General features: G+C 44.0%; 1 protein-coding gene across 3 annotated transcripts in view; it reads left to right on the top strand.

Annotated features, from left to right (window-relative positions):
• SLC1A2 (solute carrier family 1 member 2) overlaps window positions 1–22,830 on the top strand; it is a 137,746-nt gene that overhangs the window by 28,408 nt on the left and 86,508 nt on the right. The window contains exon 1 of one of the 3 annotated variants that reach the window (XM_017672131.3): window positions 20,694–20,850. The exons of the other annotated variants lie outside the window; for them this stretch is intronic. The gene's annotated coding sequence lies outside the window, so the exon portion shown is untranslated. Of the gene's footprint in view, window positions 1–20,693; window positions 20,851–22,830 lie in introns of those variants that run through there. 3 annotated transcript variants of the gene reach the window in all.

Here is a 22,830-nt window from a genome sequence, read left to right as displayed (position 1 = left end):
GCTATCTGAGGGTATCATGTCTGAAACTATCTAGACGTATTCTTTTCTGATATAGTAGGAGAGTGAGGGATAAGAGAAGATCAGATGGGCCTAAGAATTTAGGTATTCCATGGAAGAGCAAAAACTACTGGTGTGAAAGAAATTGAGCCAAGAGCATGGGTAAGACTAGAGAAAAAGTATTTAAAGACTGGTTTTACTCCTTGCTTCTCTCTACTTTCCAAATTCTCCTAATTCTGATGAGACAAATTGCTATAAGGTCAGGATTTTTAGAAGAGTGTATAAATTTGTTTAGAAATGCTAAGGAAAATCCAGGGAACTAGAGAGAAATGAAAGTAAACTCTATGTCTTTAAAGGAACACACACTGGGGAAAGATCAAGTCAGGAAAGCAGATGAGCTGGCCTGACTTGTTTTGGAATGGGTGTTCTGAGATAACTTCCAGGGCTCAGTGTATCTTTAATGTATTCCAGAAAGATCATTTTACTGCCAATCATGTATCTCTGCATGGTTTTTGGTCTGAGAAGAATGGGAGGTATAGCACTCAGAATCCTGTAGGCTTTCAAATTGAACAGACTAGCTGTGTGACATTGGAGAAATTGCCTAACTTCTCTGAGCCTCAGTTTGCTCATATGAGAAAAGGGACATATTTTCCTTGCAAGGCTGTGAAGAGGATGACATAAGAAACAATCTGGTATGCTTGTCATGTCATAGGCTCTCAACAGCTGATATTCCTTTTCTGTGTATTGAAAAAGCTAACCATTTCCTTAATTCATGAAGAGAAGGGCAAGGATGGTTTGAGCTGAGAAATTTACTGGCTGTTCTAAGTTATAACTTAGGAGCGAGAGGGAAAGCTTTTAATTTTGGATATATCTATTTTACCCTCTTATTAGTTCACTCTGAGGCCCACATATAGTATGATCTTGTCAGTCATTCAGCATGTGGGTAAATTTTCATTATCATATTTCTTTAGTTTATCCTTGTACAAACAACATATTTCTGGGAAATTCAAGCACCTCTCTCAGATTTGTGCCATGCTTAGGCAGGGGTTACCTCCTGGGTACACAGCAGTGTGGGGAAGCCACATTCCTCTGAGACTCTGTAACTGTGGGCTTTCTGGCCTTGGCACATCACCTTCACCTCTCTAGGCCTTTTTTTTTTTCATATGTAAAATATGATGTTGATGACTGGGTTTCCAAAATCCTTTTACATCCCCCAAATTCTGTGGTTCACGTTCTCAGTTCTTTGTGTAATTGTCCAATTGCATAAGCTGCTAAGTAGCCAAACTTATGCAATGGTATTTTCCTCACCCAAAGTTAGTGAATCTTCTCAACATTCAGAAGTGGGGACACTGATAATGTACTAACAAGGCAAGTATGGATAGGTGACTCAGCAAGTGAGTAAGCTTCAGCAGTTAATCCATGCTCTCTGATCCCCTGGGCCTGTAGCTGACACTTCTAAGACTCATTTAGAATTCTTGGATCCAACATGGACTTGTCATTTTGAATTATGGCCATATGCTGTGCAGGTGGTATCTGGGTTGGTCTTGTTTATTCAAGAAGGAAGAAGGTCATGTTCAATTATCTGTACATTACTTTTCTAAAACTCACGGGATTCTAAGGATGAGATCAGAATTCAGAAAAACTAGGAACAAGCCTTATGGATGAGAACAGTCATCTTCCATACTCCATATGGGATCTGAGGTCATCCAGAGTTTGCCAAATGAATGTTTTTATATATTTTCAGTTAAAATATTTATACTATTACAATATCATTTCAAAAAAATGATTCCTGGCTCCAACTGATCAATCATCCATCCACAGGTCCAAATTGCATTTGATAAGAGAGCTTCTATTATCATTTGTTTCTTGCTCTTGGATTCCACAGGTATCTATACCTACCTAACTATATTACATTCTCCCCTTTTGTTTTGTCTAAGGACATTTCTCTTTGAAGCAATCCAAAAAGTCATGACTAGGACAGTGGAAGGAGTTGGCAGGTCATCGCTAAACTTTACTGGGTTGTGCAATACAGTTTCTCAACTGCCCCCTCTATTCTGTTAACTGTCATTGCTCCAAACATGGCACTGGAACAATTGCTGTCCCTTCAGCATGAAGAGGCTCCATGGACTGGGTCTGCAAGGGACGTGTCATATAATACAGGTCATGAGTGAGATGGCATCAGGTGGCGCCTCCTCATAATGTTAGCACTGCCCTCTAGAATTCAGCTGGGAAAACTGTACTGCACCGAGACTGTCACCGTCAAGAGACTCATTAAACAGCCATAAATGAAGCACCCACTGTAGATCCAGCCCTATGGTAGGTCCTGGAAATAGAGATGAATATGGTAGGGTGCTTACTCTTGAGTGGTGTATACTGTAATGATAGCAACCATGTATCCAGAACATCCTCTATGCCAGGCATTGTTTTAAATAGTTTATATATGTTAGCTCATGTGATCTTCCAAACAACTCCAGCAGCTAAGGACTGTTATTATCATCCCTGTTTTCTAGACAGGGAAACTGAGGTGCAGAGAAGTTGGGTGACTCGCTCAGTTACATAGTGAGTGAGTAGCAGAGCCTGAAACCAAACCTAGGCAGTTGACTCCAGAATCTGGGCTCCCTCCCTGACATGTTCTGCTTGTCCTTCCCTGTTCTCTGATAACCACCGTAATATCTTCATCTCCATAATCCTTGCAGCCTTTTGCTTAAGGCTTTTTTTTTTTGTAACAACCTTTAGAAAAATAATGTTGCTCAACACAAAACAAATAGCAAAATATCTTTCAACCAAAAAAAGGCACAAGGCAAATGAAACAAAACAAAAGCTTCAATTACCCAAATCCCAGTACTGTTATCATTTTAGTTTATGCTCTTTAAATCTGTTTGTTATTTTTGTAAAATATACATTTTAAAGTCTGCATTTTTCATTGAAGTTTATGTCAGGCTTTCCCAATCACCATATTCTTCAACATAACTAATGACATAATTTGTTTGCATTTTTAAAAATTATTTTTATCCATACAATTAACTAATCCCTTCTTTTTGGACATTTAGGTTACTTCTAACATTTAACTGCCATGAACCACACTGTCATGCGTGTCTTTGTATATACATTTTTTTTCATATATGTTTAATATTTTCCTTAGGTGGTTGTAGGCTTTTAACTTTTGTGGTGTTTAGGTGAGGAAAGCAGAATCAGACTTCAGAATCAGGTTCAAAAGAACCGTTTTAGGTCTTGTCATTCCTGGAGAGCTGGAAAGAGTGATAACTAAGTGTCTGGAGTCATGGTCTGAATCAGTCACCTACTTTTTAGGAGAAATGTTGAAACTTCTGATTTGTTCCTTTTGGAAATATAGGGGAGCTTCTCCCTGAAAAATGGACTCAAGATTCTACCAAGGGTTAGCTAAACCAAGATCTAGCAGATCTGGCTGCCCCTTCTCACTCCTTAAAGAGTCAGCCAGTGGGACCATGGAGAGGCAAACACAAGAGGATCAGGAAGTCACAAAACAGGTTTAACAGGAATTCTGTGGCAGTGGGAAGGTAGAGGGACTGACAAAGCCAGCAGGGAAAACACCATGTGAGATAGATGACGAGTGACAGTCTGCCAAGCAGTGGGTGATTCTGTAGAAAGGGTGCCATCCATAGTGGTTGAACACAGGCTTTGTAGCTACATGGAGTTGAGTTTGAGTCCCGTCTTCTTACTTGCTGTGTGATCTCACACACATTCTTTCTGAGCCTCAGGATCTTCATCTGTAAAATGGGCATATTACAGTAACTGCTTCAAAAAAGTCGTTGTGAGAATTTAACCAGATTGTGTAAGTGACAGTATAATGGCTGTTTGCCGGCTGCTTTGGGCAGGACAATATATGATTACTGCTTCATCAGCACTAGCCCGGCCCGGCAAGGGAACATGCGGTAAGAGGTCAGGGCTCACACATTGCTGTGGAACACGAAAACCATAGGGGAAGTGCTGCTTTTCTGGGAAGGCATCAAATGAAAGGGTGCAGGGTGACATCTATGAGAAATACATGGTACAGTTTGTTTTGCTAAGTACAAGGTAGGATCAGCTTGGAATTGCTTGTCTGCTTTGTGAGGTAAATGAGGGCAGTTTGTGGGCTTTTGCTGGGGGGCTGTATCCTCTGCAAGAGGGTATCCTGAGTGGGTAGGCTTATGGCTTGTCCTTCTCCATTCCTCTGGTGTTTTGAAAAATTTACATTTAGAGATAGCCCTGCATGTAGGTGCTTTTGGGTGCTCTTGGTAGAACCCCAACTCGAAGGAAAGAAGGGGGGCAGTCTATTGGCTAAGGCCACTGGGATGTCTAGGGATTCAGCCAGAGTAGGCCCAAGGGCCCAGATGCTTTCCCAGAGACCCTGTTTCCCTCTGTTTGGCTGGGCTTTCCCAGCCGTCTTCATTTCAGGCAATGATGGCTTCTGGCAGCTCAAGGCTTACAGCACCCTCACAGTTAGTGATCTGACAATTACAAGTGTTTCTTTTCTGCGGCTTCAGGGAAAGGCCCAGGGAAGGATCTCATCAGCTGGACTTCAGTCACTTCCGAACCCAGTCAGCCCAGCAGGAAAGGGTTCTCTGGCTGGCCAGGTCTGGATCACTGCGTTCACTGCTGTGGAGCAGGTGGAAAGGCGGGCTCCCCAAAGAGATACTGGGAAGACAAAAAGAAAGGAAAAGGAGAGGAGAGGGGAGGGGAGGGGAGGAGAGGAGAGGAGAGGAGAGGAGAGGAGAGGAAGGAAGGAAATATGGCTACTGCAAACCCATAAACATCTCAGAAGCAGGTGACTCAGCCCCGAGTCCGGTAATTAAGTAAGCCACACTTAAAGGATGGTTTTCTTCTCTTTCCACCTCCACCCCATCTATGTGCTATTTTTAAGTCAAGTGTTGCTTTCTATCACCTGAAACTTCAGCAGTTGCTGTGAATCCTGCTTCTTTAAGCTCAGGGTGTCATTAGTAGCATAACAGCCACTCTGTGCAGCTTAACTTCTCCCTAAAGAGTCTAAAAATACCCAGAGGCCCTCAAAACAAGCAGTGAGCTCTACGTGCGCAGGCGCTGGACGACCCGGCTCTCTAAACTGGTGTAGTACTGTCGCGATACAGAGAGCCATTGGCTCACACAGCTCTATTCTGTTTTTTATTTTTATTTTTGGCCCACCTATACCACTGCTTATGCAGAGGAGAAAAAAAAGGGGGGTTTTGATGGAACAGAATTGACTGGAAGAAAGGGAAAGAAACAAACACTCAACTTGCTCACACTGTCATTTTGCAGCCTGCCGTAGACCTGAACTAAGATGTGTCAAGAGATCAAGGCAGTCCAGGGAGCAGCAGAGAGTAGCTGGGATTTAAAATAAAACTCTTTAACAAGGGATCACCTAGAGTAACTCTCACCTATGTATCCATGAAGAGGCCCAAGGACCATATTCGGAGAAGGTTAGTGCTCACAGATGACCAGGGCCACAGCCTGGCTTATTTTTTGAAGGCAAAGCAAAAACCGCTTCCCTTCCTGTGGAATTCTGTGGAGTCAAAACATCCAGGGAACTGAGGTTCTCTAATTTTTAGGAATTCTGTGGAGTCAAAACATCCAGGGAACTGAGGTTCTCTAATTTTTATGGAGGCGTGTGTTCCATTTTATGGCACTGAGTTGCTAAGGGTGTTGGTATCACATGTCCTTAATCGACAGTGTGGGAACCTGCCTGTCTGGTTGTCTTATCAAACCAGTGAGCACTTGGTTTTTTGAAACCTGGCCAACAGATTAAATGATAAGATCAGGTGGGTTATGAAAAGATGTAATTCACTACAGATCTGACCTTTAGAGCTTGCCTGGAAGAATCAAATGTCCCCTTAACAAGATAATGAACCTGAGCACAGTATAAACATGCAAGTAAAGGCTTTTGCTGTTGGTGCTTAATTGCCCTCTCTTAGATGTCACCGGTGATGATCACAGGGAGGAGAGAACAACACACCTCTTACCCAACTCTGTGGATTCCTGGTCTACGTCAAACATTTGTTTTAGCTGTTGGGAATTGCCACGTGATTAATAGATTGCCCAGAAGTTGTTTTCAGAGCAACATTTGAGTTGGTCTCATCCAAACTTTCATCTGGTGTATGGCAGGATTCTGGGATTTAAATTAAAAAGTTAAGACTTGTAGCATAAGCACGAGTAAGTTCTTGGGACAGAATGTTCTTAGCATTGTTTCCATCCATACGTGAGTGGAGGAAGTTTATGTACTCTGGACATATGCTTCTCATTGGAAAATGCGATCAAATGTCTCTCTCTAGGCTGGTTCTCATGGAAAGTCCTTGGCATCTTCTCAAGCCTTAAGTAAAGGCTTTTAAACTCCCAAATTGCTAGGTGGTCTCTCCCTAGTAAGATGTCAGAGGCAGGGGTGCCTTGCTGTTTGTGGGTGGGAGTTTGCTCACCCAGGATGTCAAGTTAGCTTTCTTAAGAAAAAACAACCTGCATTACTTATTTCAATTGAATTGACTAAATGTAGTGAAGGATTTGAATAGCCTCCTGGATCTGGGCAGCCTAATAACAATATTAGTAACAATAATAGCAGCAGCAAAAGCTAACACATCTGTAGCACTACCTGCATGCCAGACACTGTTGTGTGTGTCACAGGTTTTAATGCATATAATCCACAGGCGATGGGATTTCAGATTTATCATTCCATCTTCTTCTTCTCCTTCCAGAGCTAAAATTAACCAAATTACCCTTTCCAAGATGGCCAGATAATTGCCAACTTTTCACTGCATCTGTACAGACTTGACTTTTAATAGTTTAATTGAAGAGAACCAAGGGTTATATGTTTATTTGGACACAATCTTTTCTTTTACATTCTTGTTGGTTTTGTGAGCAGTAAGTTCGAAGCACACCATTTACCAATCCAACTGAAACATTCAGTTACAGGCAAGGAGCTATTTTTGCTCTTCTGGCCCTTCTCAGTTCCAACACATTTTGGAAGAGTTCTTATGCTGAGCAGTTAAATTTCATGAAAAAGAAGGGCATTGGTCTTTATAGAGTTGCTCATAAAGACACAAATTGCTGATGTGAATAGAAAGGGTGAGCTCTTCAGAGATGAAGATTTTAAAAAATCAGCCCAGGTTTGTGACAATTTTAAATTGCTTCAGATCAGCCAGCATTAAGATTCTTTTTAGGCCTTTTCTCTGCCTTTGGTGGAAGATGTATAATATGCAGCTGTTAGCTGCTCTGAGATTGCTCCCTTCCCAGAAGGCAGGGTCCCTGAGTTTATCATTACCCAAACAAGGCTTCAGAATAATCAGTCCCTGAAGCGATGCTATGTGAAGGCATAGGGTAACTTTTACTTGAGCCTGGGTAACTTTAGGATCTGGGGATTCTGTCCTTTCCTACATTTGCATATTGCTTTTCCTTTCAGAATGTGGAATCCTAAACTGTCATTTTGCTTTTGGGCTGGGAGGCAATGGTATTGCTGATTATATTTCCAAGTGTGAAACCAATGGACTGGGTTTGGATTTAGGGGAGCTTTTCTGGTTCAGTGTGGCTCTGTGGTTCTGGTGGAAGTCACTAAAGGAACTTTAAGTGCCATGCTAGTTCCATTTACCATGTGTAAGTAAGTATTCTCTTCTAGAAATGCCTGTTTAGTGAAATGGACTATGAATCTGCATTTCTTAAAGAGAAATCCACATGGAAATGAAGGAGAGGGGTGTTTGAAATTTTCTATTGGTCATGGTATCTAAAATAGTTGATATAAGCCCAAAACAAATGAAAATAGGTAAAACAAACCAACAAAACAAACAAAAACGATTCTAGTTGTTTAGGAGCTGCATTATCTGGATTTGATCAACAGGATGGGCAGCATCAGCTGGGAATGGCAAAGTCTGCGTGAGTGTTCCTACTCAGGCTTGTCTCTGAGGGCTGCATTTCCGGGGTTGTTGAGAGGAGGCTCATTTGTTCCTACTTGCTTGATGGGTTTTTTTCCTTAACGTTGTGAGCCTTCCTTGGAAATAGGATGAAGGGGGAGAGCATGGGCTTTGGCTATTAGGAAGATCTTCAATTCTGGTGCAGCCACTTTGTTGTCTGGTTTCTTAACCTTTCAGAGACTCAGTTGCTTCATTTGAATATGGAGTTGACAGTCACTTGCTTTTTGTAATGATCAGATGGAATGATGGATGTAGAACATCTGGTATGTAGTGTGAGCTCTGTGACGTCCACCTTGTTCACTCTGCATCCTGCTGTCTGAGCTGAGGACCAACCAGAGGATGACTTGATAGCCATAGCCCAATTTTGGTTGAGAAAAGGAAGTCAACAAAGAAAGAAATGTCTATGGCCTCTCAAGACACACAGTTTTCACACTATATTCCAATGCTACTGCTAACTTGCTGTGTACCTTTGGGAAGTTTTTTAACCTCTCTGATTTTCAATTTCTTGATCTATGAAATAGGAATGATAATAATGGTTCCTTCTTCCCAGGGCTGTAGAGAGTTAATTAAAGGAGTTAATGCAAGCAGAACGTTTACCTCAGTGCCCTGCACAGAGTTAGTGGGACCCACGCCCCTGTTTCTCCTTTACCCCTCTGGCTGCTAGCTTCCTAACCCTCATGAAGACACAGTCTCCTGGGCTTGCCCACTTCTCCATGGGTACCACACCTGCTGCATTTCTAGAAGCTCACCCTACCTACAAAGTGGCCCTTCAACCTCCAAGTGATCCAGGCTTTTCTTGGGCAGCAGCCAGCAGTGTGGGGGGGTTGACTAGATCTGTGGAATAGCGGCACTGAGGATGTGAGTCAAAGAGGGACAGATGACAGATTCACATCTTGAGGTGTGTATCAGTAATCTGTTCTTCTGAGAAGATCCAGGTTTCTAAATCTCAGCACTGCCAGCTTTTCTGTTGTTGTTACGCACAATTTAAAACAGATTTAATGTGAAAACAAGATGAGTGCTTATTCATATAGATGGAAGTGATGTAATTTGATTATAATTACAAAAATAAACACATTATTTACCCACTGAGAATGTCGGTGGTTTTGATGCTTTTGTCACTTGCATGTTTCTCAGTTTTTCAGTATTTCAATACTGAGGTAAAGATATTTAGATAATTTTAAAGGAAGAACTGCAAAAATTATACAAGAGTTCCCGTGCACCCATCACTCAGCTTCCTGGAACAGTAGTATCATATGTAACTATGAACCATTGATTGCAACTGTTAACCTTACTCCAGGCTGTTAACACAGATCCATTTGGATTTCCCTCGTGTTTCCACTAAGGTCCTCTTTCAGTTCTGGGGTCTGATCCAATCCAGGATCCCACATGGCACTGAGCTGTCCTGGCTCCTTCCCTCTATGGAAGTTTCTCAATCTTCCCTTGGGTTTCATGACCTTTACTTTTGAAGTAACAATTATTTTGTGGGATGCCTCTCAGTTTGGCATAATCTGATATTTTTTTCTCCATTTCTAGCTTTTTAGTTGGTTCCTCTCCATTCACTTTATTGCCCAGGCCAGGGATCTAGTGACAAACGGATGTTTCAGGGCCTAATAAGTTATCTCTTCATTTCTGAGGCTGGCCTGGCTGAACGTTATAGATCCTCAAGCTTAAGATGCTAAGAGTGTGGTCTCAGGAGGCACAGAGCCTGAGTTTTGTTCCTGGCTCTGTGATTTACCTTCTGTGTGACCTTGTGAACATTACTTGACCTCTCTGTGCTTTAATGTCTTTGTCTACAAAATGGGGATAATATATACAGACTCTTAAGGTTGTGGTGAAGATGAAGTGAGTTAAGCCACAAAGCATCTTGAAGAGTGCCCTGCTCTGGTGATTGCTCAGTATGTTGTAGTGGTTACCATTGCTGCACCCTCTGCAACCCTCCCCCATGAAGCTCAGGCCTAGTGATAGCCTGGTGTCTCGTCTTAGAAATGACATTTGCAAGTTCAGGCTTGGTTTCTGACCTGGCTTTTGGGCCTGGTCCTCTTGTCCCCTTAGAAAACCTATTGCAACCGGAGGATTGAATGTTGGCTGCCAGGACCACATGGAAGTTCAGTCTCCAGGCTCCCCTTCTCTGCTCTGTGTTTCCATTCTTTTTGGTCTGCATTCTTTTGCGCCTCTGACCTTGGCCCCCTTCTTCCTCTGAATTGATGAAAGGCAGCGTGGCATTATGGTTACACACTCAACTCCAGAAATCCTGGCTGGGTTTGATTCCCAGCCCCCATTACTTCAGATTCTTAGATCCCTGTGCCTTCATTTCTTTGTCTCTAAAAGGGGGTAATAATAGTCATAATTATGATAAATTGGTTGAGGCTTTATTCTCTGTAAGATACCACTTTAAATGTTACCTCTATTGTTTTATTTAATCCTCATCACAACTGTGTAACTACTAACATGCTCCCATTTTACAGATAAGGAAACTGGGAAACAGAGAGTTTCAGGAACTTGCTCAAGATCACAGAGCTAACTAAGATACAGAGGAGTCAGAATTCAAACCCTAGTTTTGTAGCCCATGTTCTTATTCATGATGTTCTTTGCCATGGGGTCTCAGAGGGTTTCTGTGAAGGTTAAATCAGATCATCTGTATAAAGCACTTAGCAAAGTGCCTGACTTGGAGTTAATGTTCAGTAAACTTTAGCTGCTATTAATCTCATGATCTGATTTCTGTTTCCTCTGGCTCATGGTGTACTGATTCTGGGATGCAGCTTCTAGGGTTTGTCAATCATTGACCCGGCATTTTGTACCTTGGGCTACGGACACCTTGCCCAGTTCCCAGACTAGTATACCTCTGCCCATGCTGCATTACCCTACAACCCCCAGACAGCAGAGGGGGTCACCCACAGCTCTTCACTTTGATACAGCGCAGCCACAGCCCTCTGTGTCTGAGCTCCTCCATTTCTGGTGTCTTCACTCCTTTTCTCTTTAATGGCACCCTGCACCTCTGACCTTTGGTTCTGCTTCTCTGGCCCTTGCTTTTGGTTTCTTTCCTGCACCTGCAGCCTGGCCTCCTGCCTGCCCAGAACTAGCTGCTCCCTGTCCCCATGCTTGGTCCCTGGGATCTGTTGTGTGGGAGTCTGGGGCAGGTTCTCGTGACCGGCGTCCCTGTTGGGTCTGCCCAACTCATGAAGGGGCTCAACCCTGTTATGGAAACAGCAGCTTGGCCGTGGGCCCTGAGGCCTGAGAGCAGGTGTGCAGGGAGAAGGGAGTGCAAAAGGTCAGCTGAGGAGGGACAAGGAGCAGGAAGCAGCCAGCATTTTGTTCCTTGGTCCCAGAAAGCCCTTTTCCTCCCTCTGTGACTGGAGGTCCCTGGTGTTCCCCCAGGCTTTGTTCCAGTCACCATCTCAGAGACGAGCCTTCTCCATGCCCCAGACACAGCTCAGGAGCTGCTTTGGTGGGTCCTGGGCAGCACTGAGGCCGGAATTTCTAACCGTGCTCTAAGTCTGGGAGGCACTGGGGCCGAGCCGGATGGATGGTGTATGTACTTGGGAGATACTAAAAAAGTAGAGAAGTTTATCATCTAGCTCAGGGGGATTAAACGTGGGCCCCATGCCTGGGCTCAGAACCACTGAGGCAGGGGAGATGGGATTCACACACGTGCTGAGATCATGAGTGGCCAGTAACGGGGCAGGCGGCAGCTGGGGGTGTGAGCTGTTGGTGGGTCCTGTATGAAGCAATGAGATTCTAGGTTCAGCTGGAAGTGGATGAAAGCTTCATCCACTTCTAAGAGAAAAGGCAGAGGGAGCAGGCGTGGCTGCCTAGCAGGATGGATGACCAGGGGACAGCCTTGTCATTACTCTTGACCAGGCACACTTCCTTCTCTTCCCTTTCCATTCCTTCTCCGCTTCCTCTCCAAGCTGCCTCTTTGCTCACCCCTCTCCCCTCCTGCACGATGCCCACCCCTGGGAGCTGCAGACAGTGGTAAAGGCACCAAGGGCTGAGGGATAACCAGATTGTGCCCCAGACCCTCAGACTCCTCCACAAACTTCCAAGAGGATTAGGGGCTTTGTAGCTCTCAGGCTGCTGCTGTTTTGTTTTGTTTTTGTTTTTTCATATTAAGATACATTTTAAACCTGTAGCCCAGTCATGGGAGATTCAAGATCAGATAGAATAGTGCTTCTTAAATTTTGATGTGTTTAAGGATCATGTAAAGGTTCTGTTAGAAATACATTTTCTCATTCCATAGATCAGAGTGGAATCTGAGACTGCCTTTTTGTCTCCCAGATGATGGCTGTGTGAGTACCCTTTCATTAACAAGAAGTCAAGCACATTCATTCAGCTAGTTGCATTTCTGACTGTTCAGTAAAGAATGAAAACTATAAAAGTGATGCCTTGACCATCATTGCAAATGTTGTCTTCTCCTGAAGACATTAAAGGAGGTCATAGAGTTTTCCTTTGCTAAGATTCTGAGGTATCATTGGCATATTCCCTCACCTATGTTACTAAGGAAAATTCCCTCACCTGGTGATACTAAGGTCACAGGGTCAAATTCAGCTTCAGGGGCCCAGTCAGCTTTACTTTGCTCTACAGATGTAGACTCTAGCTCAGCAGCCATTGGCCACCAAAATCATATGAGGACCAGCAAGGAAGTGAGACCAATCCACTGGTAACAGAGAGGTGATATTCTGAGGGCCCCGCTGGACCACAGCAGATACATGTTCAGGTCAACAGGGAGGGAGCAAATATGAATTATGGCCGAGTTAGTGCCATATCCAGGTGGTGAGGGGAGGCCATAAACAGGAGGCAAATGAAAATAAGGAAGCAAGGAAATGGGATGTGTATTGGAAGTGTCCGTGTTAAGCCGGGGGTGGTAAATTGCTCAGGATGATAAAGCAAGGGACTCCCCACTGAGGGTAGCCACCAGGCTTACAGGTGCAGGACCAGAGTCAACTCGTTCCATCACCTCAAAAGAGCTCAAAACTCACCCTGCTGAAGGGAGAGGGCAGTGCCACTGCTTTGGGTTCTCTGCATCCTCACTGATTTATTGAACAGGAAGGGAAGAGTTTCACATATTCCATGTTCCAGCTCATCCTTTTCTTGGCCTGGGAGGTGATGGAAGTTCTAGCTAGTCACCTATTTTCTGGGACTGGAGACTCTGCCCTGGGTACTCTTCCTGCCTGTGCATTTCTCCCCTAAGCCATCTGCTGCTAGTGAGGCAGCCACTGAGCTGGAGCAGAAAGAGATCCCACCTTTCTCTCCATTGCACTAATTCTCCTGCTGAGCATCTCTTTGCTCTTTGCTCTACGTGGGAGAGTCCCTCTACCTCTCCCTAAACCACAGAAATACCTTGTAACACGTTTCATTCTTTGGGCTTCTCTTCCACCCCATAAATCCCATCCATCAGGCTGCTGAGTGTCAGGAATCCAGTGTGCTTCTCTCTTGGCTGGTGGGGCATAGGTATCCCCAAGCCAGCATTATCCTTGTTCACTTGAAAGCTGAAGTAACTCAGGCAGTCATTTCAAAAGAAAGTCTTGACTTGTTTCTTAAGTATAGCCTGGCATGAACTACAGGTGGACCACCGTCACAGGTGAGTAGGAAGAGGCAGTGGGCTGTTCTGTGCCCATCCCTCCCTCATCACCTGCCCTAGCACAGTGTGAAGAGCATGAGCTCTGGAATCATGCAGACTGAGACTCAGGTCTTAGAGCTATTACTTCCTTGACCTTGAGCAAGGTCAAACCTCAATTTTCTCATCTAAAAAACAGGACTAGTACCATAGTATTTCCACATAAGGTATTGTGCAGAGGGAATCAGATGCTCTCTGTTAAGCTCTGTGCCCAGCCCACGGTTTCAGTGCAAGAGTAAGAGTTAGCAGTTACATGGCTGACACTACCTATGGGACAGCCTGCTTGAAGCTACCATGCACCTTCCTCCCCCATGCTTTTGCCCAAGCCTCTTCCCTCTGCCTGAAGTGTCCTCTTTCTGCCCCTGACCCAGGTTTATGTGTAGGTTAAAATCTTACCATTGCTGATTTCCTCAAGCAGATGCGTTCACTACCTTATTTTTGGTGGATTGGTCCTTACTTCACTGGCTAGGGATACTTGCCATATTCTGATCTTCATTAGCATTAATTGTGTGTATGAGTTTCTGCCACACCATCCTACACCAGCCCCTGCCTCACCACACACCTCCCACCATCAACTATGATCATCAGCTCTCAGAAGACGGACGCTAGTCCTGTATGGGCCTGGATGGGTAGCTGATGGGGACAGTGTGGTTCATACTCAGTAAATGTCAAGGGCAGAGGGAAGGGAGACTGCAACCATGTCTCAATCTGTTAATAGGGGAAAAGGAGAGAAATGAGCCATTTGTAAATTGGATGAGACAGTCTTTACCTTGAGATTTGGGACCTGAATTTAGCTGGTTCTGAAGGCTGCTAGATAAAGGAGGGGATGGAGAAGGTGAAGCTTGTTTTTGTCTTCCTTGAACCATGCAAGCTGAGTACCAGGGATGGAACTTAGATTTCAGGGTCAGATTCTGTGTCAGAAATGGGAGGCTCTGGCTGGGGGAAGGGATTTCCCAAGACCACCTAGCTGCAGTGGGACTAATGCTTTTATCCATTTTCAGGCCAAGATCTTCATCTTTGGGCTCTTTTCACCCAACAGGTCTGAAGTGGCCTGTGGTAAACCACAGACAGCTCTGGTTCAGTCTGCCAGCTTAGGTGCTCACTGGTTCCCAGCACTGTGCAAGGCACCCGTGACTTACAGGAAAACTGCGCAGAGGGAGAGAAGTGAACCTCAGCTGCAAGGACCTGACAAGGCTGTGCTCTATGGCTTTGCCCTTCAACAAGTATCGTTTCGGAGGAAGGTAGCCCAGGTCTTCTGTAATAGAGTCAGTAAGAATGGTCCCTGTAGGACTAATAAGCCCTGTATTAGTCAGCTTTCACCAGGTTATGCTTCAGTAACAACAACCCCCAAGTCCCCATGGCTTACAACCATGAAAGCATGTTCTTTGTTTCTGTTACATGTTGGTTGCAGACCAGTTGCAGGTGTCCTCCATGTTTCCTTCATGTGGAACTCAGGCTGGAGGAGCAGCCCTCTTAGGTCACCTTATAGCAGAGGGAAAAACAGCAATGACAGAGCCACGTGCAAGTTCTTGATGCTTCTGCTGGGAAATGACATAAGTTACTTCTACTCTGTGTCAGTTTGGGTCCCTAGAAGCAGATTCCAGAACAAGGATTCCAGCACAAGTTTATTTGGGAGTTTCAGGAAATACCAGTAGGGAGAGGGAAAGTGGAAGAGGCCAAGAGAGAGAAGGTTATTAAGCGCACTACCATTGTAGACAGTTTGTCATGGGGAAATCTCAGAGACCTGACAAATCAGATGCTCAGCATTATCCTTTCAAGGAACAAGGGAGATGGTATATTTACACATATAGTCATTGGCTGAGGGCTACTCCTGGGGGGTTTCAATTGCCCAGCACTTCTGGGGGCAGAGTAGCCTTCCAGCTTTTGAGAAAGCCCTCCGGCAAAGCGATTCAAACTCGGACAGTTGGAAGTTGGCTGGTGTGCGCTAGAGGGAGAAGGTGAATAAGAGCGGTGGTGCAGCAAGAGCATCCACGACAAGCTCTCATTCCACTGGCCAAAGCCAGACGCCAGGCACATCTTGTCTTCAGGGATGGGGCAGTATAATCCTCCCACAGAGGTGCCACAAATAACTGGGGGCCAAAATACAATTTGCTGTAGACCCTGAGCCCTGTATAAAGTGCAGTAAACCCTTAAGTCAGCCATGTGGGTGATGCTTGATTGGAGCTACCAGGTAGGTGTCTGGACCTCGGCATCATTGACATTCAAGGCTGGCTAATTCTTTGCTAAGGGGGTGGCTGTCCCTGTGCACTGCGGGGTGCTTAGCAGCATCTCTGGCCTCTACCCACAAGATGCCAGTAGCATCTCCCCACCTCCAGCTGAGACAACCTGAAATGTCTGTAGATGTTGCCAGCTGTCCCTTAGGGAGCAAACTATTGCCCCTATGGAGAACCACTGATGCATATCATACATGTATTGCTGATTCCCAAAGAACTGAAATAAACTAGGTGCCTGGATGAGTTGCTCATAGCTTTATGGAGGATCCTGTGTTGCAACATTTGAAACATGTCAAGGAAACAGACATAGTTCAGGAGGGAGGAACATCAGTTCTGTTGAGAGGTGGGGATGGTCAGGGAAGGCTGTACAGGAGCAGAGATAATTGAATAATGTTTCAAGGATGAAGAGATGAGGAGGAGTTTTTCAGATGAGGGATCGCCACATGTTGAATATAACCCCTGATGATTGTGGAGACTCAGGAATGCTATAACAGCTGATGTTGGAAATGACCTCAGAGCTTTCTCACACTCAGAAAGGCCAGATTGCAGGACTGAAGTTAGATCAGTTTTACCCTGAGCTCAGTCATGTGTGAGGAATATGGCCAAGGGCTTTGGGGCTCATAGAGGAGGTACAAAAATGGCATGGAGACCGCCCACTCTCACAGGGACTAGAAATGCCTCTGCTTTATTATTCGGTTGAGAGAGAAGGCCAGTTGTTTCTGGGGTCTCCATCAGTATCTCATTTCCTGTCCCAGCCTCTTTGAAATTTATAGCATAGTATTGAGAGAAAAAAAAAAAACTGGATGTGTTTTCATCCCTGAACCTCTCTGCCTCATCTTCCTCACCTGTTAAACAGGGACCCTCAGGTTTTCTTTCCTGCCAGCTTCATAGTCTTGCTCTTGCCAGACCGTAAGGTTGCATAACATTGGCTGTGAGTTTACATGGATGTGGGTTTCAGCCCTGCTCTGCCATCCACGAGGTGTGGACTTCTCTGACTCTCTGTTTTCTTGTCTATGAAACAAGTGTAATAGCCACTTTTATGGGTGGTCTTAAGGACTAAATCATGCTATGCCTATAAGCTCTCAGCCCTGTGGCTGGCACATAGTAAGAGGAATAAATGACAGTTAATCATTACCATAAATATCATAAACTGGATTGAATTTGCATAGTGATAACTAACTTGTATCGAATGCATGTTATGCTCTGGGCACCATCCTAAGGATATGTGCATATTAAGCTATGAGTAAGGTAGGTACTGTGATCAGATCCATTTTACCTATCAAGAAACTAAGGCAGAGTAGTATGTGCACTTAGTGGGTGGAGCTCAAATGCCAGCAGACTGTCCAAGCAGGGCGCCACTTGGGTGGATTGTTTAGCACTTAATGTTACCCTATAAATTTTTGAAAAGAAAATCAAGGGCTTACTTACAGAGTTACTCACACCAAATTATTTACAGCCAGTGTAGCAACTCTTGGGTACATTTTCTCACTATTAGCTGAAGGTCCTTTAATACACTTATAGAATATTAATAAGAAGATGGGTGAGCAGAGATTTATTTTTAACCACAGGACCTGAACTGGCTTCTCAGTGTGAGTCTGCTTGGGTAAATGATGGATCACCCAGAACTGACCCCTTCCAGAAATGTCTGTGGGAACAACACGAAGGGAAACTTTCAGTTGCTTCACTCTTACCAAGCCCCCACCCACGTCCCACCCCAGGCTCCTGAGAAAATGCTGAGCGTGTGTTTGGCAGCCTCTTGGACACCAGTGCCAGGACAGTGGGGACTTTGTCTTCTGTCTTTTTGTGTCAAGGACACATATGGTGTTCTTGGTTTTAGAGCAGAAGCTGTTCCAAGAACTGAACTGCTTTCACTCTGGCCTCCGCTTGTGGGGTGTGGCAAGGAGAAACATGCAGGTGCTCCCATTCCAGCTTCTGAGGGTGCCCTCTTTCCATCTGTGTCCCTGTCATTTGCTAAGCTCTCATCTTTGATGGCTTCTCTTTGCAAGAATAGAAAATATTACTCATTGAGGGTGTGGACATGGCCTGCCACGCGCAGCAATGTGTCCAGGGCCCTTCGTAGCGGCTCCAACAAGGAGGAATCAGTGAATGGTCAGGTGTGGACACTCCTGTCCCAACACCACCTGCCTAGTGCCCAGGCTATGGTGGATGGGAGTTTCTCCCATCTTTGGCTCAGACCCTGGTTCTAGTCCTTGCAAGTCACATGTCCTGGGGCAAACTGCTTTCCTTCTCTATGCCTCATCAGGAAGGTGGAGATAATCAGAATTCCATGCAGAGGGTTCCTGAAAGAGTTCAGCTTCAAGTGCCTGGCTCATGAGCATGCTGTTAGTTCTGTTTGTCATTTTGAGATAGAGCCAGATCTGTTGGAGATGTCCTAGGGGGACCTGGCAGCCTAGAATTCCCTTATCTTGGAGGGATCTTGAGGCACCCTCTGGTTCTCTATCCCAATGGTTTTGAAACCCCCTGATGATTCCCTCTTTTATAAATGACAAAAACCTTTGGCAGCCCAGGAAAGGAGGCTTCTGTAGCAGCTTTGCTCTATTAGCTATGTTCCAGGTTCTGGCTGGGCCCCTTTCCTTGCTGCCAGGCAGTAGTAGCCTGCTGTCTGCCTCCTACTCAGACATCCATGGGTCTGGAGCAGCCAACCCCAGAACATTCTGGGGCAGAATGTGATTACTGCTCAGACTGTGCCTGACTAATTGATTAGCTGGTTGTTTTCTCTACATGACACCCAAAAGATGGTTTTACTCTCCATGCCTCACTTGTGCCCACCCCTGCCTCCTCTACTTCCCATCATTTCAGATATATTCCTGTCTCATGCCACCCCATTTCTAAAGAGACACCAAACCCCTCCAGGGGCAGGGAGGGTAGTGTAGTGGCCATAAGCATGGGCTCAGGAGTCCAAATTGAGGGTTTGAATCCCAGCTCTCCTGTTGAGTTACTGTGTGACCTTGACCCAGGTACCTAACCTCTCTGTGCCTTCTCATGTTCTATAAATGGAACTAGTAGTAGTGCCAACCTCGTAAGGTTTTGAAAGACTTAAACAAGTCAAACACGTGTAAAGCACTTAGAATGGGCCTGGCACATAGTAAGTCCTCAGTACAAGTTAGCTAGCATCACTATTCTAAGTTGGTATATGTTACCAAAGGGGAAGGTAGATGTGGCAACTAGAAGAGCTTGAATGTAGTCAAGCTGCGAAGGAGATCTTGGGTCTGAAAATCCAGTTTGCTGTGGATTTGCCATGGATCCTAGTGGCAACTCTCAGTAGCAAAATTGCTCAAAGTATATGTGGAACAAACAATGATGATAATAATAATAGTTACATGTGTTGCATGCTATGGTCTAGGTACTTAAATATTGATTGATTTAACTTTCACAATAATCCAGTGAGATATTCTTATTATCATCCCTCTTTGTGAATGATGTATTTGAGGTTCAGAGTTGTTAAGTTATCTGTCCAATATCACACAGCTCCTGAGTGGGGAAAGTAGGATTGAAATCTTAGGTGGCACACCAAAATATGTCCACTGCATACTGGGCACTTATCTATGACTGTAATTAGGAACCAAATAAAATACAATCCTTTCCCAGATGCAATAGCTCCTGGGAAAATTTCAGATTGGGGTTGAAATGGCTCACAGTAGGTCCAGCTTGTGAAAAAGCTGCAAATATGGTGAGGGGTGTGTCTAGTGGATCAAGACTTTGGGATGCAGGGATCCTCCAAAGGGCCTATTGGGGTGGGGAAGGGGGAGCGCTACATCAGGTCACCTGCAGAACATCTTGAGTCTTGGGGTGGCTGATGACCCAGACACCTTGCTGGCCCCTTCCCTTCTGCTGCTGAGGTTCATTCTCTGTATTAAACTTTGGTCAGATTAATAATTCAAGGCAGCCTGAATCCTACTCATCTTCTGATCAGAAGCCTTTTATTATTCCTCCCGACCTCAAAAATAAGTCCAACTAGGTAGCATAGGTTTAGGGCCCTCTTGGTCTTTATATGGCAGACCACTGCCTCTCAGAGTGTACTTGGATCACTAAATCTATAATATGTCTGTAGTTCTTATGTAAGAAAAATAAAACCAACTGAAAGTAGAACTTATTCTGTGTTCCAATAACCTTGGGTATGGCTTGGTTGAACACATTTCTTTCCTGCTGAATGTCTCAGAGCCTTTAACACACTGATACACATTGTGAACCTCAAGGGTGAGCAACTCTTCCAATCTTATTTGGCTACTTAACCTTAATATCCAGGAACATTTTGGGTGTGTTTCAAGGGACACATTTTGAGAACTGGTGCTATTATCCCTGGAAGCCATTGAAGGTGACAGTGGGACTAGTGTTCAAATCTGTTTCAAGAAAATAAGCTTACCTTTCATTTTACATTTAATTAAATAAGATTTTACATATAATTAAATTGAGAGACCTCTGTGAAAACACACAGAGGTTCTCTCAACAAAATCCACATATATAGTAAGCTATAGAACATTTAGAATTTAAGCAGAGAGGAAAGGTTGGAAGCCTAGGACATCTCCTGACCTTAAAAGGGGAGGGTCTCTTTCATTTACATTGGGAATTAGAAGTTAAATTGTTAATACTTTGATGACTCTGGGTGAAAAGTCAGAGTTCAGGCTGCCAGGGATGAAACTGGTTAATGATCACGGGTGTGTAAGAATGGTGAGAGAGGAATGAAGGTAAATGCCCGGGGAGGATCGTCTTCTGACAGAGTGGCTCCAGGCACACAGCCGTCTGCTGGCAAAACCTGGTGGAAATCTGCAACACCTGGGAAGGAAACAGCCACGGTTCTTGCTTCAGGAGAGGAATGGGACATCAAATGGCCTAAGATGAGGTCTTTAATTCCCATAATTACACAATGCTCAAACAAACACTTCGGGACCTTGAGTTCTCCAGCCAAATGACAACAGTCAATAGGACAGCTTGTTATGACTTCTCTGACATCAGAACACTGGCTAGGTAAACTTTAAAACACCTGACAGATTTTCCTCCAAGGGACACAGGACCGTAATGGAAGACAAGACTCATCCCAGCCTTCCGTGACCAGCCGCTCCTGCAAACGGAGGAGGGTCAGGTCAGAAATTTAGGGTGGGGTGGGGATGGGCTGTGAGGGGTGCTGAGAAGGAAGAATCACTTTATATTTCCTTTATATTTCTGGAGAAAGAGGAGAAATGAAAAGGTGGAACAATAGGTTATTCTAAAACACTCATTGGAGCCTATTTTGGTATTTGGCAGAAACGAAACAAAACAAAACAAAACAAAACAAAAAACCTTGGATTGCCCAGGGGATGGGGTGATGTGAGCTTCTTCCTGTGAACCAAGTCTTCCCCTAGCAACATGAAGGCTCAGAGAAAGAAGGAGGGAAAATTGGGAAGTATAATCTGTTTACCAGAAAAACAGATGGCACTGAAACATCTCCAGATGGTGAATAAATGTGTGGGGTGGGTTTCTGCACCCCAGTGCTTAACGATGAACCAGGCACGTGGTATGGTTCTCAATGAATATGTGTTGAATGAATCAATGAATGAATAAATGGTATTCCTATCTTTCCATATAGAATTTCCACCCTTGAAATAACTGCTTAAGCCACACATCAGTGAGATTGTTTGATGATGGTTGGAAAAGCCATGCCTTGTAACAAAATCATCATCTGTAATTGCACCTTGAAGAACTTAAGCACCCAGGAAAATGAGCCATCCTCCTTAATGAGTATGTCTTCTGCATTCAACCCAGACTCCTTCGAGAGGTTCTAATGTTAGTGTCTTCAGCAATCACTGCTGAAGACTTTGGTCCAGATAAAAATCCATGAATCCCAGCTCGGTCATTGTGTGATAACTGTATTTCTGCTTGTATATGAATGACTTCATTAAGACTGTATTGTCAGCCAGTAAATTCTGTTGCAAAAGCTCCTGTGTCCAAAGATTCTAAAACTAAAGTGTTGGTGATGGTGTAGTGGCAAAGCTGGCAGGCTTGGTTTTCATGCTGGGAAGATATTTGCTGACATTGCTCAATACATAGATATTGTGTCCAGTGTGCTACTTTGGGACCCTGTCAAGCATTTCTTTTCCTTCTTGTAGCATTTGAGTGTAGGTGTTATAAAGACCACCTGCTCCTCTTGCTATTTATCCCCTTCAAATTACTCCTTTCTCCCCTCCAGAAGTGGAAGGAAAATGGCTGGTGTTCATTCAGTCCTTCCATATGTATTTAATTGAGTGTTCACTGTGTTTTTGGCACAGTTTTAGGGTTTTACCAGAATTGCGACAATATTCAAATATTCTGTCCTTTTTCAGGTTATTTGTTTTCAGAAGCCCAAAGAGATGGTAGAAAAACAATACGTCAAATGAAGCAGAAACTGCTGGTAGCAATAATTCAGGAAATCAGAAAGAATAGACCAACTATGGAACAGCTGGGTTTTGAGTGAGGGCTTTCTGTATGTGGTCAGCACTGTAGATAATGCAAAGTTGTAAAAAATTTAATGATCTTCCTTTTTTTACAATAATATAAACGACACTCTGTTCACATTTTGGCACATTTCTCCTCACTGTTTAAAGGTAATTCCTTAAAGTTTATTTGTTTATAGTTTCATTTTTTAAAAGAGGCTATTAATGTTATGATTATAAAATTTTTATATGCTTATTGCAGAGAATTGTTACAGTATTTTAAAGTGTAAACAAGGGAGAGAAGTCACCTGCAATTCCGTGAGCCAGAGGTAATCACTATGAAATGTATCTCCTTCTGGTCATAAGATATGACAATACATATTTGAGATCATGTTACATATCTTTTGTTCTTTTATCTGCTTTTAAGGCTGCCAACCTCCTGTTTTTAAGAAAAGGAATTTAAGCAATTTTACTATAAATTCTTATTCTAAATTCTCTTCTAATGCCCACTCTTACATTGTACAGGCCACATATAGGACCTTCTTTAAGCCCAGCTTCGTAAACTTGCCATATGGGAATATGGATAAGAAACTGTATCTTTTAATAACTGTTTTATACTATACTATCTCTGGGCATCATTTGCTTAACCTTTTTGCAATCACTGAGCTGGGTTG

Source organism: Manis javanica, chromosome 11 (assembly GCF_040802235.1).
Source record: "Manis javanica isolate MJ-LG chromosome 11, MJ_LKY, whole genome shotgun sequence".
Lineage (NCBI taxonomy): Eukaryota > Metazoa > Chordata > Mammalia > Pholidota > Manidae > Manis > Manis javanica.
The sequence above is the reverse complement of the archived record's forward strand: the minus strand, read 5'-3'. Positions and strand labels throughout refer to the sequence as shown.